We start from the raw sequence: 18,871 nt of genomic DNA, 5'->3' as shown, positions 1-18,871 counted from the left end.
CAGCCACCTCATTCTCTGTTGCCCTGTTCTTCTTTTGCCCTCAATCTTTCCCAGCATTAGGCTCTTCTCCAGTGAGTCCTTCCTTCTCATTGGGTAGCCAAAGTATTTGAGTTTGTGCTTAGCAACCATAATTGGCACAGGATGGCCACAACTCTCTCGCTATGCTCTATGGCTACTGAGTGAAAAATCATGCATCTGCAATAGGCTTACAACGTCTCTTCCTACTTGGCTGGTAAGTGAAACATGCCAGGTGAATGCCCCTTGCAATTTTACTGCTGGCTCTCTCCATTGACTCTGCTTGTTGTGAAGTACAAGAATTGAAATCACATGACTGTGGGAATGCTGTGGGGGTCATAAATGCCCATTGGTTGCAACGTGCCAAAATGGCGATCACATGACCATAGTATGTAGTGATGGTTGTAAAGAGTCCTGATTAGAATGCAGTAACTCTGCCAACTGCTGAGAGTTTGGTCCTGACCAGCTCAAGGTTGACTCAGCCTTCCATCCTTCCGAGGTTGGTAAAATGAAGACGCAGACTGTTGGAGGCAATATGCTGACAGTTGTAAACCACTCAGAGTGCTCTAAAGCACTACGAAGTAGTATATAAGTCTAAGTGCTCTTGCTACTGCTCCAAGGATTAGTTGCAGCTCTTTTTTTACTTCAAACAGTCATGAAACAAAGCAGTCAATAAGCAAGGACTTCATGAACAACTCTGCAGACAAACTGGATCAGGATGAGACTATATATACTGGGGAAAATGGATGATGGCATTTTCTCCTATCTAGCATCCATTACCCATTCTCCGAAGAAATATGTTCATTGAACGGAAGTATATTTACTTAATCAATTGGGCATTGATACATCTAATGAAAATCAGGTGCAATAATCAACACACATACCATTTGCCTTAAATCCTAGCTGAAAAATGGAGATATGTACTACTGAAAAATAATTTCCTCCCTCCCATTCTGAAAGTTACCCAAAAATTCCTCACTATATATCGCCAGTTCTGAACATGATGATACTTGAAAATCCAACAGGCATTTTAGAGGCTGACGTCAGCCCTGGGCATCATTCTTCTGAATGATTCAAGGTAGTTTCCTCCTGAAGAAAAATGGCATTGACTGAACCCCTCTTTCACTTCACAGTTAATGGACTACCCAACACCTGACTCAATGAAATGGAGATGAGGAGTTTTGCCTCTCAAAGGGCATCTCCTCCAGGCATGCTAAAATAACACACAGGGATAGCAAAAACCAGCTTTATTTCCAAGTCAGTGCCAATGGAAAGATTTACACTTCTCCTGGGGGAAAGATGCTTCAGGCATAATCTAAGGAGTGCCCGGAGTAAACAATGCAGGACATAAAATAATCCCAGAAGGGAGGAAAAGCAATGAGGAGTTGTGACTAATACAAAAGACCGCTCTAGATATGAGAGGTGAAGCAGTTTACTGGTTCATTATTCATCTCTCATTTTATACTGAAGCTAGATAACCCCTCAATAAATCCTGCTAAAACAATTGCATTTGAAAAAGGTTTAAGAAAAGGTTGCTGAGCTTTCTAAAGCAATTCCAAAATCCACTTAGGTTCTAAACTTGACTGCCCCTGGAAGACCACTCACAAGTAAAACTGTACTATCTTCTCTTTTAAGACTCCACCACTGCTAAAAAAAAATGTAGGCTTTTTTCCCCGTTTTGTTTCTTTTGGCTTTCCTTTAGCCACAACTAACCCCACACGGGATTTAGCATGCTCACAAATCCAGCCTAAGCTCAACTTGGAGATAATTGCTCTGCCTTACAGCCCTTTGGTACCAGATCATGCTTTCCACCCAGCAAAATGGGCTGCAACGGCATATGGGGAGCAACGGGACATAGCAGAAGGTGCATCTGGATTTACTGGTTGATGTCAGGAGAACGGTCACAGGTTTCTGGCAGCTCCAAGCAGCAAACCATACGTGTGCAAGGACTGTGAATACCTTCTGACTGGGAGAAGTTGAAATTAACAATTTGGGTTCTTTCACGTGCAAACACTTTGCAATCCGATATTGCCGTTGGGCTCAGAATCCTGGAGGGAAGGATATAGAATTTGCAAAGTTGGAACTCCATCCACTCTTATCCTAAGGGTCTAATACATTCCCCTAACCAGGAATGATACTGGATTGCAAAACAAGACTCACTCCCCCCCCCCACCCCAGACAAGAGTTTAGTGTTTCTGAGACAGAATGACCCTGTTGCTTCCCAAATCACCACTTATCTCCGTGAAATACACAGCTAAGGACAAAATTGCTTTCTCGGGCCAGCCTACACACTGGATGGATTTAGAGCAGACTATATCAGATCAAAAAACGTTAACTCCCAGGCCAGCTTAAGCTTGTGCACTATAGAAATTCAACACTGCCCACTGCATCTCAAGGCTCTCCTTTCGCCAGCGCAAACGCAGCAAGAGCAGGCAAAGTGGCACAGAGGAGGGGAACGGGGGTGGGTGGGATGGGGGACGATTTCAAAACGATCCCTAGAGGGCTACAGCTTTCTTCGCCCTCGTTGGCATCCAATAACGCACAACACTACAATTCATCCTGTCTCCACCGGCAGGCTGCCTGCATAACATAGTAAAGACAATGTCCCTGTCAATGACTACTTCAGCTTCAACCACAACAATACACGAGCGCGCAATAGATACAAACTTAAGGTAAACCACTCCAAACTCGATTGCAGAAAATACGACTTCAGCAACAGAGTGGTCAATGCCTGGAATGCACTATCAGACTCCGAGGTTTCTTCCCCAAACCCCCAAAACTTTAACCTTAGACTGTCTACTGTCGACCTCACCAACAGGTCTGTAAGAGGACATGCATAAATGCACCAGCGTGCCTATCGTCCCTGTCCTAATGTTCCCTTGCATTCGTATCCATTTCATGTATTCAAAATCACGTTTATACTTATATCTGCTATTTAATACATGCTTGATGAAATAAATAAATAGAATAAATAAATAAACTGTGATCTAAAACCGGGGTCTCCAACCTTGACAACTTTAAGCCTGGTGGACTTCAACTCCCAGAATTCCCCAGCCAGCAAAGCAGCCTACCTGGATATCGTACCGGCAGCCTAACTGCATATCATAGTAACTGTGATTTAAAACCAGGGGTGTCCAACCTTGGCAACTTTAAGCCTGGAGGACTTCAACTCCCAGAATTCCCCAGCCAGCTGCAGTCTAAACCCATTTGGAAACCAGATCGGAGTAATCCCCCCCCCAAAAAATGGCAACCCCGTATGGTTTATTTCATACCCACTCATGCCAATCCCGCAACCCTCCTTAAGGATCGGGAATGAACCAGGCGCTGCAGCCTCCTTCCCCCCCCCCTGGCAGCCCCCTTCCTCCCCAGGTCCGAAGGGAAAGGCTAGGCTTCAGGGAGCCCCGAGGGAGGGCGCTGCTCCCCCATTAGGGAAGGAACCGCGAGGAGGGCTTTCCGTTGCCAGGGAAGAGGGGGAAAAACCTCAACTTCTCCATTAATCCCCATTGATGCGCTTGCAAGGCAATCCAGCCAACGGCGTCGAAACTGCCCCGCGGAGGACGGAGCCTCCTCCTCCTCCGCCCGATCACCTTTTTTCCCACGCCACGGCAAAGGACAAGGCCAAGCTGGCACGAAGGTAATAACGGCGGAGAGGGGGCCGACGCCAGCTCACCGATCCGCCGAAGCTGGCTTCTTAATCGCCGGGGGCTGGAAGCCAGCCAGCCAGCCAGCCAGCGGGGCGACACAGTCCCGTCCCTTCCATTCCTCCCTACCGTCCTTCTTCCCTTCCCTCCCTTCCCATAGACTGCAGCCTCCCGTACTTGCCCTCCTCCGATCATGCCCTCCGGGGGTGCCTGCAGGGCGCGGGGAAAAGTTGTATTTCGGCGGGATCGCTCCGGCGGTTGCTTTCCTACCAGCGCGGGATCCCGGGATTTGGCTGCTCCTGGCTCCCGCTTTGGCGTTAGAAGGGGCGCTCCGTCCTCGGCCGGCGGGGAGATAGAAGAGGAGAGGCGGTGCAATCTCCCGAGCAGCCGCCCCGCGCCGCCAGGCGACCGCGCTCACACACACACCTTGGCCGCGGTTATCCTCCCTCCGTTGAACACGCGGGGAGGGAGAAGCCGCCTGTTCTTTGCCTCCTTAAAGGGCCAGGCGGTTGCTCGACTCTGGAAGGAGCGCGGGGGGGGGGGGGGAGACTTCAGCTTCAAAGCGCAGGGATTAAAGCGTGCGCTCGTTTGGTTGCTTCCGCCCACGCCCCTCTCTCGCGGGCCCCCGTTGGTACGCTCCGAATTTTGATAGGAGCGCAAGGGCAGCGGTTGGCCGAGGCTCCATTAGGGGTGGAGGGATGCGAAGCGGAGCGGCCAATGGGGGCGCGCGAAGCGTGGCTCAAAGGACTGCAGCAGGGCCAAAGGCGCTGTACCCTTAAAGGAGCCGCGACTCCCAGCGGGGGGAAAGGAGCGGTTCAGGTGTCTGGAAACGTTCCAAGAACCGGAGGGAGAGAGAGAGAGGCGACGGAAGAAAGCAACCTACGCCCTTACTGGCCACGTCCCAGGCTACGTGAGGAGAGACCAGCGGGGACCTGCCTTGTTTGCAAAACGGCAGCATCCCGAAAAGAAACATTTTTTTAAAAAAAGGGGGAAATTCCAGGGCGGGAGATTTTGCGCGGCATTTTTCCCGCCCGCTCGAGTTTACGACGGATTTCCTAAGACTGCTCCAGTTTAGGCGTCCAACCTGGGCTACATTTAAGTTTTGCGGACTTCAACTCCCAGAATTCCCTGATTCTCCCAGAGAATTCTGGGAATTGAAGTCCGCAAGACTTAAAAGTAGCCCAGGTTGGACGCCTAAACTTACAACACAGTCGGAGCAGCGCGTTCGAAATCCTGCGCTTGGCGGGGAAAGTTTAACAGCGGGGGAAGGCATGTCAAAACCTCCCGTATATTTGCATTCGCAAATCTAAACCACTAAGATTGTGGCGCCTTCAAATGCACGTTCCTATGCCTTTTAAATCTAGAGAAGATGATTTCTTAGGATCAAGGTATATAAAGCTGTAGGTTTGCAGTCTTGTTCCAGCGCAAACTTCAGAGAACCCCCTCTGTGCCCTTTAAACGCCTGGTGCACAATCGCTTAACACAGAGGTCTTCAAACTTGGCAACTTTAAGACTTGTGGACTTCAATTCCCAGCTCTGCTGGCTGGAGAATTCTGGGAGTTGAAGTCCACAAGTCTTAAAAGTTGCCAAGTTTGGACACCCCTGGCTTAATATGTACGTTTGGAATTGGGAATTGTTAGGATTCCCCAACACAACCATTTAATAGATCAAGTTTTGTCACTGCCCTCTCCATGCACACACGGAAGAAAGAAAAAAGTAACTGAGGTAACATTCAAAGAACCGCAGGACATACCAGCGTTCATGCCTGGAGAAGAAGAAAAAGCCGTTTCTATGGAAGCCGTTAACTGCCGGAAAAACAAAACGGAGACAGTTGGTTCTGGAAAGAAACCTGGGAATTGTAGTTTCGCATTATTAAGCAACCCCAGACCAGGTAGTCTATTCAAGTACTGTGCACTTTTGCAGCAATGACAGATAATCCCGTAAATCCGTCAAAAAAAAAAAAAAAACTACTCATTTTCCAAAATCATAGGTTAACGTTGTATTTTACATCTTATCCACCAAGTTCGGGAGAAAATGGAAGTCATAAAAATACTTTATGCAAGGATGGTATCCTTTAGCCTGACAACAGACCAGCAAAACAGAAAAAAAAATATTAAACTGCCAGTATACTGCTTTGAATAGCGTTATGGAATTAGCGTTCCTGAGGGGGTGGCCGAATGGTATTAAAAAGCCATTGGTCTGGAAAAGTCCCTAATAGCTAAGGATCTCCCTCAAATAATTGGAATATAAAACTTAATTTATAAAGATAATGCTATCTAGTTATGGTCAGCTAGAAGAGAAATAAATTGGAATCAAAAAGGAAGTTTTCTTGAATAAAATTTGATGTCCTTGGAACCTTGTGTACAATACTTTCCCTGTTTGTTTAAAAAATAATACCTGTTTGCTTCTACCGTGCTTCTATTTTTGTAAATAAAATATGGAGCACGTAATTCTCTAGTGCTCTTTCATTCAAAGAAAATTAAACCACTGGATTTTCTCACTGGTTTGGAAACAATAGCAATAGCAATAGCAGTAGACTTATATACCGCTTCATAGGGCTTTCAGCCCTCTCTAAGCGGTTTACAGAGAGTCAGCATATTGCCCCCAACAATCTGGGTCCTCATTTTACCCACCTCGGAAGGATGGAAGGCTGAGTCAACCCTGAGCCGGTGAGATTTGAACCGCTGAACTGCTGATCTAGCAGTAGCCTGCAGTGCTGCATTTAACCACTGCGCCACCTTGGCTCACCTTGAAACACATTAAGAGAGCAATAGCACTTATATACAGTGGTGGGATTCAAATAATTTAACAGCAAGTTCTCTGCCCTAATGATTTCTTCCAACAACCAGTTCACCAAACTGCTCAGAAGGTTAACAACCAGTTCTCCTGAAGTGGTGCAAACTGGCTGAATCCCACCACTGCTTATATTCCACTTTATAGTGCTTTACAGCGCTCTCTAAGCAGTTTACAGAGCCAGCATATGGGCTCCCAACAATCAGGGTCCTCATTTTACCGGCCTCAGAAGGATGGAAGGCCGAGTCAACCTTAAGCCAGTGAGACTCGAACTGCTGACTAGCAGAATTAGCCTGCAATACTGCACTCTAACCACTGCGTCACCACGGACAGATACATGTTCCAAGCCAATGGGATATTCCTACAGTAGAATTCTGCCATAGTGCTTGCAACTAATTTTTCAAATGCTTTTAATTAAACTGGCGCACTGTCAAAGGATTTATCAAAGTACTGAAAGAGGGACTAGATATAAAAAAGCACACACACACATACCTTTCAGGGTGTGGGAGTGGAGGAGCTTAAGAGGCAAAATGAATGCTAGGATTCATGCAGCCCTAAGACACGCATTATACCAAATGAACTATTAGAAATGGGTCTTAGATCTTATTTTTGCTGTATACGCTCTTGATGTAGTAATTAAGCAGAATGTACAGTAAATGTACATTCCTGGACATAATCTGTTTCGACTCCCTCCCCTTGAGACACTATTTCAGGACATTGCATGCCAAAACAACTAGACACCGAGACAGATTTTTTCCTCACGCTATCACTCCATTGAACACCTAATCTCACAGTTCTATCTGGGGTCTAAATATATTTACCCATTGGTATGGCTGTATTATTTAGATCCTTCTCACCAATGGTGGGTTTCCATTTTTTTTACTACCGGTTTGCTCATGCGAAGGCACAGAAGCGTTCGGGTGGGTGGGCGGAACCGCCCGCCACCGCTACTACCAGTTTGCCCAATCCAGGCCGAACCAGGAGCAACCCACCTCTGCTTCTCACCTGTTCCACTACCTTTTCTTATTGGTCTCATTATTACTTGTTTATGCAGCAGAGACAAATTTCTTGTGTCGCTAATCACAATTGGTCAATAAAGTGTTCTGTTCTGTTCTATACTATTCTAATTCTATTCTTATGCTTATTCTATGTTTATGCTATGCTTTTTCTAATTCTGTTCTTATTCTATTCTAGTTCTATTCTACTCCGTTCTGTTCTGTTTTGTTCTGGAATAGAATAGAATAGAATAGAAATAACAAGAGTTGGAAGAGACCTTGGAGGTCTTCTAGTCCAACCCCCTGCTTAGGCAGGAAACCCTACACCACTATAGACAAATGGTTATCCAACATCTGTTTATCCAATTTTCTATTCTAGCATCTGGAAAAAGAAAGATTTAAAAGAATATGTGCACACAAATACACACACACACACACACGTACATTTTGGAATGAAACATCATGTCCTCTTTCTCCTCATCTTTTAGAGCTAGTCTCTCCAATTGTAGCATCAAAGCCAGTGGGAAAATATATCATATTACTTACAATATAGCTTGTAGAGTAGCTTAATATGTGAATTACACTGATTGCGAAAGAGTTCCCACAGCATTAACAGATGTTACAGTTGGCTGAGGAAATACACACATTCTCCATAAAATCACAGCATGCTATTCTATAAATACTGGCCATTACAAGGAGGAGGAGATTCCAACGGGTTGAGATACCTAGATCAATTCTGCAATACAATCATGGTGATAAATTTCTTTAATTCCCATTGCTCCATTCTGAATGATTTATGACCAGACCCCTGCATAATTATGTAATTAATCCCAGGATTTTGGGCGTCAACACCCACATTCTTGACCACTTGCTGTGAAATGCCAGATTTACAGTAAAATACATGCTGGAGAAAGAGATGGAAATTGTGTGTTTGGAAGAGGGATGAGAAAAAGAGAAAAAAACCAAGTAAATAATGTTTTCACAGCTAGGAAAACTCACATTACCCTTACTGACTGAGGATTCAGGCTCTCTTGTACAGCTACTGTGATGGAATCAGGATTTCTTTGACCTTCTCATCTATTTATCATCACCATAAAATGCTAATAAAGACCAAAGCAATTTTCTCCAGAGCAGTGTTCCTCAACCTTGGTAGTTTGAAGATATGTAGACTTCAACACCAATAATTCTTCAGGCAGCATGCAAGTTGAAATCCATACAAATTTAAGCAGTTAAAGTCTTATCAATCTTGCTCTTAAACTAAAATTTTGGCTTAATCATACAAAAGGGTTATCTCAGTGGTGAGTTTCAAAAAATTTTTAGAATCTCTTCTGTAGGTGTGGCCTGTTTTGTGGGATTGGCTTGCCGGCCATGTGACCGGGTAGGTGTAGCTTGCTGGCCATGTGACTGGGTGGCTGTGGATCTGGATACTTGAGAGACCGCCTTCTGCCAATTACATCCCTGCGACCAATAAGATCACATAGATTAGGCCTCCTCCGTATACCATCGGCCAGCCAGTGTCGGCTGGCAACTACAAGGAGGAGGGCCTTCTCAGTAGTAGCCCCGACCCTTTGGAACGAGCTCCCCGTAGAGATTCGCACCCTCGCCATCGTCCAGGCCTTCCGCACAGCCTTGAAGAACTGGCTCGCCCGTCAGGCCTGGGGACAAGGATAGTTCCCCTCCCGAATGATGAATGTATGTTGTTTACTATTTTATTATATGTCTTATCTTAATGTCTGTATTCCCCTTCCCCGATTTTATGTGAGCCGCCCTGAGTCCCCTCAGGGAAAAGGGCGGCCTACAAATATTAATAAAATCTACAAATCTACAAAATCTGTGGCCAACTTGTAAAATGTAGTGAAACTCACTTAACAATGCTCTTGCTTAGCAACCAAAATGTTGGCTCAGAAACTCTGGCATTTGAAGCACACAAGTCTTAAAGCTGTCAAGTTACAAGACTCTTGCACCCCTAACCCTTTAGAAAAAAACCCCATTTATTTGCATCATTTTGCATAGCTTTCTATGAATAATTCAAACTCCACTATAGTGGAAGGTGGACGCAACCATTTCTACAAGATATGAGTTTTTCATCTTCTCATTTCTGGTTTCTCAGAAACAAACCCACCATTCTATCCCAGTATGCCAGAGAAGTTCAGATTGTTTTGAATCTGTGCTAAAAATTTCTAGTGGCTCCGACTGCAAGTAGAAGCCTAACTGGATCACATAAAGTCATAATGTGATTTATTCCATGTTTGTATCATTATATTCTGTGGATCCAACTGTTATGATTGCTTGGTGTTAAAACGTATTAGGTCTTCAGTAATGATTGGGTTCATATGACATCTGAATTTATAAATCCCAATTTTAAAAATGCATACTTGTCTGGTTCACATGCTACCCTTCCTCAAATAACTACATGAAGATTTAACAGGGTGGCCTGATTCATCCAGTATGCTAAATTATAAGTTACCCAAATGTGTGGTACTGTGATCTTGAATGTGTCATGAGCCTAGACAATATTACAGAATAAGAACAGGACTGAGAAATAACTTCATTTATTTGCTTTAAACCATTGTAGGAAGTTATCACCCAGCCCTCTCCCAGAAAAAATGAAATATCCTAGGAAATATTGAAAAGGCAGAATATTTCTCTGGATGTGAAAAGGAAGAAACATGTTTTAAAAGACAGAATAGCTGCCTGCAGCTTCCTGCCCTTCCCCCTTTGTCAATGAGCCATTAAAGCCTGAGCTAGTTCATTTTACATAATAAAGAGTTCTCCCCTTCATCTCCAGAGTGATGGGATTAAGGCATGATAATATTGGCCCTTTACCCAACTCACCACATGGCATCTGAGAACTCAACCAAAGCTGGATTCAAAACGCAGTCTAGAGAGTTGCTCCTACATGGGCTCATGGGAGTCTGACAACCAATCAGAATACAAGCTCAAGATCAAAGGCCAGAGAGGGCATAAAACCAGGGACTCGGCTTCTCTTCCTCCCTTCTCTTCTCTTCTCCACCAACATTGAAGCATGTGATCACCTTTTCTGTTCAGGACTCAAGCCATGTGGTCCTGTCCACCATTAAAACCATCTTTCCAAGCAGCCTCCATGTCTCCAGTGTCTTTTTCCCCACTTGGAGCCGAACCCAGAAGGACATTTCTTCCAACACCATCACTAAATTTCGGCATGACCTATTCCTTGGGATTACGTGAGTCTACGCAATAGGGGAATATCACACATGGCCCCTTATTTTTCTTGGAGGCAAAGTAGAACAAATGTATACAGTTAAGTAATAATCTCTACACTGTTTACATTGTTATATAAACTGCTGTGATTTACCCTTAGGGGGTTTTTTTGTTTGTTTCTTTTTACGATTACACACTCAGTTTCTCAAAATTAGCCGATAAATTTGCACAAACGAGCCACTTGGCACTCTTGTACAGCTACCATCAAACTGCCACACAATGTGCAAGATTTAGAATTCTCCAACAGCCTAAGAAACGCATTGTCCAATCATAGTCTTTTTTTTCTCTCTTATGAACCAGCGTAGTTATCCTTAGACTCCCTGCCTGGTCCAGCCTTTTCTTTCTCATAAACACCACATTGCTTTCTGTCTCTTACATCTATCTTTTCAGTGAAGGGGCGGGGGGGAAGCAACAACGACGGAGAAAGACAAAAACTTACTGCTGTCAAATTATAAACACCCAGCATAATGGATTATTGTGTTAAAACTAACAAGTGTCCTTTCACGGCAGATAGTAATCCTTTTATTTGTGGGAATCCCTCTGTTTTCATCATCCAAGTCAGGGTTTGTTTACCTTTGCCTGGGCATGTTCCTGAACTCTGATATAACCGTTATATTAAATTTTAAGAATGGATTGGAATAGAAACCAATTCATTTTTGAGATTCATGATTTCACTAATGCCCATTTTCTGTAGCAATATGCTTCAAATGGTATGCTAATCTCCCGAGTCAAAAATAATAAACCTCTGTGAAGCTGTGAAACATTTCTGGAGGAAAAATGGAATGACCTTCAAACAACAATAAGCTTCTATGATTTCCAGCTCATATCTTCATATTAGCATTTGCGACTATAAAGAAATCAAAGCAGGGGTGAAATTCAGCAGGTTCTGATAGGTTCTGGAGAACCGGCAGCGGAAATTTTGAGTAGTTCAGAGAACCGGCAAATACTACCTCTGTTTGGCCCCAGAGTGGGGTGGGAATGGAGATTTTACAATATCCTTCCCCCAGGAGTGGGGAGGGAATGGGAATTTTACAGTATTCTTCCCCTTGCCACGTCTACCAAGCCACACGCACAGAAGTAGTTAAAAAGTTTGAATTTCACCACTGAATCAAAGCTAAATACAATGCCTAACAATCAATAATCTGTTAACTCACCAAGTATTTTCAAAACATCCGCTATTTTAAGAAATCCCATATATTTGTAAAACATGGCGCATGCATTGAGGATTGCTAGCAACGTTTGGCATACAACAGCAGAGGTGGGTTCCTACCAATTCGGATCGGTTCGGCCAAACCTGTAGTAACTTGGCAGCCTGGGTCGCTGGAACCGGCAGCGACCTGTTCTGACCCCCCCTCTTTGCTCGTTCACAAATGACAATCAGACAGAACTTCAAAGGAAATATCTTTATCAGTCCTGGCTCAAGTTGGCTGCGAGCCCAAAAATAAATGTAGATAAAGTCTCTGGCAAAACGTTACACAGCAAAAGCAAAAACAAAAAGCTCTTACAGCAAACCAGGTTTACAGAAAGCAAATCACTTATCCAAGTGCCTCTTTGAATCTCGAAACCATGAACCACACACGATGAATGACGAACCACGAACATTGACTTCTGCAACTAAGGCGTGGCACCATCCGTCTTTTATCTGCAGAAGACGACCCTAACGAGCAACAGCTTCTCATTATTCCTGCATCCCGACGCAACTCACAGCAAGCTGCTGCTGAGTCACAACAGCGACCCATGCCTGCCATGCCCCTAGACCAGTTCTCCTAAGGGATCACTATCTAGTTTTTCAGTTCTACGCATGCGCAGAACAATATTCAGTGTAATTTCTTTTCATTTTTTAAGGTTTTCCACATCCGCAGATCTTTTTATTTTGAGGCACTGAACCGGCAGCAATGCCGGCAGCAACCCACCCCTGTACAACAGGTAGAGATGAGTAACTTTTGGTCATCTAAAAGCAATTTAGCCATTCTGTTTAGGCAGCTTAAGTTGGCATATGCCCTCCAGTTGTCAACTTCTGGCCTAAGAAGGCCTCTCTCGTGATTCCCTTTGTGTTTCTGATCTCAGCATGGCCAATGCCTTGCTCATGTAGACAAAAATAAACCACCCATCCAAAAGAGAGAGGTATCAGCAGATCTGGAGGAGGCAGAAAATATTTTTAGAACCTTCCCACCACCAACAACAAACAAACTTGGAAGAGATTATGATCAGTAGCTACAAACTGTTGATTGACCTGTGGTGGAATTGGGGAGTAGAATAGAAAGGAACATGGCTGAACAGTAAAATAAAATTCCAACATTTTATTGCAGTCACACTTATCAATTATAAACTCTATCTTTACAACCTATGCACATTCCTTTTAGCCTTAATATTTCGTTTATTTTTATACTACTCCTTCTCTCAAGGGAGCCCTTCATTATTTTAATTGAGATTATATATATAATCTCAATATATATTCACTGCCTATTAAGAAATAAGTACTGTCTAGCTGATAAACTACAGGGATCAAAATGCTAAAATTTAATCAGATTGCAGTTCTCTATGGAGCAAGAAAAGAACACTGGAAGAGGGTGTTTTTTTTAGTTCTTTTGGTTATAAATTTAAATGCTTCTATAACTTTGACACTATCAGGGATAAAATCTGTTCTGAATTTATGCAACATCTTAAGCCAAAGGTTGAGTACATATTCGGAAAACCATTGTGTAACAAAGTGTGTTTTACTGAATAAACTACAACAGCGAGTATGAAATACACTAAGTCAGGAGCAGGCAATTATGGCAACTTTATGACCTGTGGACTTCAACTCCAAAAATTCTTGAGCGACCCCTGCACTAAGTCATGATACACATTTTAATCAGCAAAATGGTTGGGTTTAAACAAAGTACCAGTCAACATCAAACAAATATTATATTCTGATGTATTATTTGAAGAACCTAATCTCAGACTGAGTTTCTGCCAATGTACTTAATATTTCCATGCTCTAACAAGTTTTGGTTTGTTTTTTAAATACACATTGATTTTTCCATAGGAATAATTCAAGCAAAGTTATGAAAAAAAGATACATTTTTGGTATCATAAATACTGATATAGAATTAGAATTAATTTGATTAAAATTCATACTGTATCTTATTTTTTTCCAGTGATTTCTTGGGGTTAACTTCAAAATTGCCCAACAATTATCTAGTAATGACCTTGCTGATATTAACCTACGAGATCTGAAACTTTCCCCCACAGCAGATATCAGACTGTTTATTTCTTTAGTAATTATTAATTTACCTTTTTTTTTAGGAATTCAAGACACACGCAGTAGAGTTCCCCCTCATTTTATCCTCATTCTAACCATGTATAATTAATTGGGCTGAAAAAGAGTCTTTGGCTAAAAAGTTGCCCAGTGAGTTTTGTGGTTGAGTACGGTAGCTTCTCCATGAGCTGGAAAACAATCCTCATAATCTATAACTGATATAACCATGAATTACATTGTTTGGAAATTAGAGGGGGGTGTAGTCCATTACATTGGAAGAGTGACAAATCAAAATTCATCAATAAAAATCAGAATTAGAAAATAATAAGTAATGTAGGAAAAGTTCTTTATGTGTTTTGCCCTGCTGCCATGAGATTCATCAGAATGGCTGAGAAAAAAAATGTACTGAAAAGCAAGCTGAACATTTAAAATAGCTTTTTATGATATTCTTTGTTATGAAGTGAGTGAGTCATTATACTCGAAAACAGGAAGATACTGAATGATTCATTGGTAGGATACATATGTCAGACTACAATAAGGAAATCCCACTGACTGAAATTACATTTTAACTTTAAAAAACAAATTAAAAAGGAGAAACAAATGAAAGGAAATACAATCTATTATGTACAGAACAGTGTTTCTTAACCTTGACAACTTTAAGAAATATGTGGACATCAATTCCCAGAATTCCCTAGCCAATATGGCTGATTAGGGAATTCTGGGCGTTGAAGTCCACACATCTTAATGTTGCCAAGGTTGGTATAGAGGATTATACCATGTTACAAAAAGCAAATCTGTGAACCATGGGAATAACAACTACTTATACACACATACCATAGACACACATACCATAGACACACTGGCTGAAATTCCTTCTGCTATACAAATATTACAAATCTATATTCAGTCATTCCCCCCACCTTGCAGAAACAGGCTAAGGAAAACAATAACTAAACTTCTGCTCATTTTTCAACCATATTTTTTGTTCATTTTGGAAACATAAATAGAACCAGATGTGATTTATTTGCATAATCCCCTTCCCTTGTTTTCAACAGATTCAGTTCTTTGTTCAGAACAATATTTATTCAATTCTGTCTGGTTTCACAGCTTAATTTTTGGATTTATTCTAGTAACTTAACATATTTACAACAGTGGTGGGTTGCTAACTGGTTTACTACCAGTTCTCTTGTGCTTGCGTGCAACGTTTCTGTGCATGCACAGAAGTGTCTGGGTGGGTGGGTGGAGTTTCCCGCCACCGCTACTACTGGTTCGGCCGAAGCAGGCCGAACCAAGAGCAACCCACCTCTGATTTACAACTTTAAGTTACATGATTTATGTGCTTAATTTCTGGATTGGAACATTTGTTATTGTAGGAAGTTATCACCCAACCCTCTCCCAGAAAAATGAAATATCCTAGGAAATATTGAAAAGGCAGAATATTTCTCTGGATGTGGAAAGAAAGAAACATGTTTTAAAAGACAGAATAGCTGCCTGTAGCTTCCTGCCCATTCCCCACTTTGTCAATGGGCCATTAAGAAGGCCAAGCTAGTCCCTTTACATAATAAAGATTTCTCCATTTCAGCTCCAGGGGGTGGGATTAAGTCATGATAATATTGGCCCTTTACCCAACTCGCCACATGGCATCTGAGAACTCAATCAAACCTGGATTCAAAACGCAGCCTAGAGAGTTGCCCCTGCATGGGCCCATGGGAGTCTGACAACCAATCAGAATACATTTCTTACAGAGGAACAGGAAACAGAGAGGTGGGACTGAACAGGTTATAAAAAGCCTAGCAAGCCCCTCCCTCAGCCCTTCTCTTCTTCTCCACCAACATTGAAGCATGTGATCACCTTTTCTGTTCAGGGCTCAAGCCATCTGGTCCTGTCTACCAATAAACCATCTTTCCAAGCAGCCTCCATGTCTCCAGTGTCTTTTTCCCCACTTGGAGCCAAATCCAGAAGGACATTTCTTTCATCATTATAATCTGGTCATTTTTTATATTACACAAGTATGTTTTTCTCCTAGCTATACTGTACTCCTTTGCCTCCCCTTCTTTACAGTACCCTATTTATGCTCTCATTTTCATAACATATCGCAATAGCCAAAATTCCTCCTGGCTATATTTATTAAAAATCTATATTTTAAGAAGCTTGGATGGGACTGTTTGCAGGTAACACAAGAAATATTCCTTGTGTTATAGACAGGAAAGCAAAGTAAAATATTTTTAACCTCATAAATTCATTGGTTCACCTCCCACTGCCCTGGCTAATCTAAAAATGTTCACCGTTACTGCATATTCTGATAGAGCAGAAAATTAGACCTGTCTAATGAAGAAGTTCACTTAACTGAACTTCAGTGAAGTTCAGTTAAGTAAGAATCCATAATTTTTACCCAGGAGATGCGTAAGAGGGCTATTCCACACAATGGTATCAACCTAGAGCTAAAAAATCATTCAGGGATCTCATCCATTGTTAGCTGATCATGGTTGATTTAATCAAACTGACTGCAAGGATTCATACATTAGCATACTGGTTGAGATTTTGCAATAGACTGAGCTACAAAGTAGCCATATTTCAACTGACCAGTAGCAAAAGTGATAAAAGGAAACCCTTGAGCAAAAATATTAAATTACAATAAAAAGATTTTTAACAAGATTTAAAGAAGCTTTATTATAGATTTTAAACTAGTTACCTTTTTAATGGAAGTGACGATCCGACAGTAGTTTAAAAAATCTTCTTCTAAGTCAGAACAGATACACTGAAGTAATATTTTAAATACAGTTTTCAATGAGCTTCAAATTCTTTTTTTAATTTAGAAATTAAATATATATATAAGAGAAGCTTTAAAAATCTTTAAAAATAAATTAGAAAGGCACTCCTGGCTACCAAAGTTATCTCTAGCCCTGTTATATAAAAAGGAACTCACATTTTCCTTTCTGCTCTTTTAAAGGATCCATACAATTAACTACTTTAAAAAAGAGTCACCTGGGCTTTTTAAGGCAAACTTTAATCTGTTTTAGCATAGGAATTAATGGTCTCTGGCCTTAACCTCCTCCAACCTAATATCTTCCAGATGTGTCAAATTTCATTTCCTATTTGGCAGACAATATGGCAAATGCTGGGAATTATGGAAGGTGAAATTAATTTAGGAGACATCAAGTTGGAACATCGTGCTATGATTGTGTTAACACAATACACTGAAATTAACCATCTATGTTTTGAGGCATTGCCCATGTTGTGCCTTTCTTTACAATATAATACAACAGCAGAGTTGGAAGGGACCTTGGAGGTCTTCTAGTCCAACCCCCTGCCTAGGCAGGAAACCCTATACCGTTTCAGACAAATGGCTATCCAACATCTTCTTAAAGACTTCCAGTGTTGGGGCATTCACAATTTCTGGAGGCAAGCTGTTCCACTGATTAATTGTTCTAACAGTCAGGAAATTTCTCCTCAGTTCTAAGTTGCTCCTCTCCTTGATTAGTTTCCACCCATTGCTTCTTGTCCTGTCCTCAGGTGCTTTGGAGAATAGCTTGACTCCCTCTTCTTTGTGGCAACCCCTGAGATATTGGAACACTGCTATCATGTCTCCCCTAGTCCTTCTTTTCATTAAACTAGACATATCCAGTTCCTGCAACCGTTCTTCATATGTTTTAAGCCTCCAGTCCCCTAATCACCTTTGTTGCTCTTCTCTGAAGTCTTTCTAGAGTCTCCACATCTTTTTTACATCGTGGCGACCAAAACTGAATGCAGTATTCCAAGTGTAGCCTTTCCAAGACATTATAAAGTGGTATTAACACTTCACATGATCTTGATTCTATACCTCGGTTTATGCAGCCTAGAACTGTGTTGGCTCTTTTGGCAGCTGCTGCACACGGCTGGCTCATATTTAAATGGTTGTCCACTAGGACTCCAAGATCCCTCTCACAGTTACTACTATTGAGCAAGGGACCACCTATACTGGTATCTTGCTCAATCTATAATTAGATGAATAAAAGCTCGAGGGGCAATTAAGCTAAAGCTAAAGGTTCCCCTAACACATATGTGCTAGTCGTTCCCGACTCTAGGGGGCGGTGCTCATCTCCGTTTCAAAGCCAAAGAGCCAGCACTGTCCAAAGACGTCTCCGTGGTCATGTGGCCGGCATGACTAAACATCGAAGGTGCTCGGAACATTGTTAGGTGGTCCCTATTTTCTACTTACATTTTTACATGCTTTTGAACTGCTAGGTTGGCAGAAGCTGGGACAAGTAATGGGAGTTCACTCCGCTATGCAGCGGTAGGGATACGAACCACCAAATTGCTGACCTTTCTGATCAACAAGCTCAGTGTCTTAGCCACTGAGCCACCACATCCCCTTTCGAGGGGCAGTTATTAAAGTTATATTAAGCTCTGGGGTGGGGGTGGGGCTGATACACATTGATATGTCTCAGTCTAGTTTATTTTCCTCAGGAATTGTTGAAGTCCTGGGCAAAGAAGCATGAGGGGGGGGGAGGGAGGAAGGGAGAGGGAGAGAGGGAGAGAGAGATTTTTATACCCTCTGCTGGTCTTTGAATTTGATCTTGTATTCTGATTGGTTGTCAGACTCCCATGGATGGGGTCTTAGCTAACTTTGTAGGCTGTCTGTGTCCCAGGCTTGGTTGAGCCTTGCTGGGTGATGTAATCTTCCCAGGTGCCATGTGGTGAGATGGGTAGAGGGCTAATCCTATCATGTCCTGAGGGCCATGTCCTAATCCCATCACATTGGAGCTGAAGGGAGGGGGGGGCAGGGAGCTGCTTTGTCTTTAAAACATGTTTCTCCTTTTCTCATCCAGGGAAACATAATAATTTGCCTTTTTAATATTTCCTAAAATATTTCATTCTTCTAGGTGAGGGGTAGGTGCTAACTTCCTTCACTATGATTTCACATTTGCAAAATAATATTGTAATACAATATTCCACTACAAGTATGA

General features: G+C 42.3%; 1 protein-coding gene across 5 annotated transcripts in view; it reads right to left on the bottom strand.

Moving 5' to 3' along the window:
- Window positions 1-4,173, bottom strand: part of MICAL3 (microtubule associated monooxygenase, calponin and LIM domain containing 3) — a 218,929-nt gene extending 214,756 nt beyond the window's left edge. For all 5 annotated transcript variants that reach the window (XM_032220796.1, XM_032220795.1, XM_032220797.1 and 2 more), the window contains exon 1: window positions 3,834-4,173. The gene's annotated coding sequence lies outside the window, so the exon portion shown is untranslated. The remainder of the gene's footprint in view (window positions 1-3,833) is intronic.
- Window positions 4,174-18,871: the final 14,698 nt, after the last annotated feature.

This window comes from Thamnophis elegans, chromosome 7 (genome assembly GCF_009769535.1).
Source record: "Thamnophis elegans isolate rThaEle1 chromosome 7, rThaEle1.pri, whole genome shotgun sequence".
Classification (NCBI taxonomy): Eukaryota; Metazoa; Chordata; class Lepidosauria; order Squamata; family Colubridae; genus Thamnophis; species Thamnophis elegans.
Note: the sequence above shows the minus strand (reverse complement) of the source record. Positions and strands in the feature narration are given on the sequence as shown.